Source organism: Myotis brandtii, unplaced genomic scaffold (assembly GCF_000412655.1).
Source record: "Myotis brandtii unplaced genomic scaffold, ASM41265v1 scaffold1466, whole genome shotgun sequence".
NCBI lineage: Eukaryota > Metazoa > Chordata > Mammalia > Chiroptera > Vespertilionidae > Myotis > Myotis brandtii.
In genome coordinates, this window is record NW_005355270.1 from 294,818 (window position 1) to 295,591 (window position 774).

Sequence of the window (774 nt, forward strand, 5' to 3'; positions counted from 1 at the left end):
CCCTCTCCTGGGGAGACCCCCACCAACCTGTGCCCACCCATCAGGACCCAGCTCACCAGGACCCTGGGCACCTCCCCCCTGAAATGAAGGTGACCCCTGGCGGACATGGCAGCCCCGTCTCTGCACCTCCTCATCTCGTGCCCGCCCGGCCTGCCCTATCCCCATATCACGATGGAGATACTGAGGCTCAGCTCTCTGAGTCAGGGACGGAGCCCCGGAGCCTGGGCTGGGCAGACCCAAAGCAGAGACCTCTCCCCAGCACCAGCTGGGCAGGCAGGGGGCCCGGCGGGGGCACAGAGGCCGGGGTCCAGCTCTCTCCTCCATCCAACGCGCCCCCACCCCCAGCACAATCCCTTGTCAGGAGGTTTCTGTGCGGCACTTCGGGGTCCCACAGGCTCCCGCACCCAAATGAGCGTCGGCATTAGGCCCAGCCAAGCCACAAGGGTAATGGGGGGGAGGCTGGGGCACAGGACTCCTCCCCGCACCCCCTCTCCAGCGCCCCTACTGCCAGGCAGACCCTGGGCCGAGCCGCCCTTTCACCCCTGAGGTGGGTGACCTCGGGGTTCCTCAGTCCCAGGAGGGGGGGGCAGAATGACGAGAGACTGTACAAGGTCAGAGCTCGCCCCTCAGCAGCAGGGTCCCCTCCAAGGCCCCCACCGAGGCTCCTGCAGCCAACGCCAGTCCCCCCTCGCCCCCCCCAGCAGCTCTGCTCTCCCCCTTTGAGGTGAGATGGGGACCGAGAAAGCGCGTTGTACAGCTCCAAGCGCCCAGGGC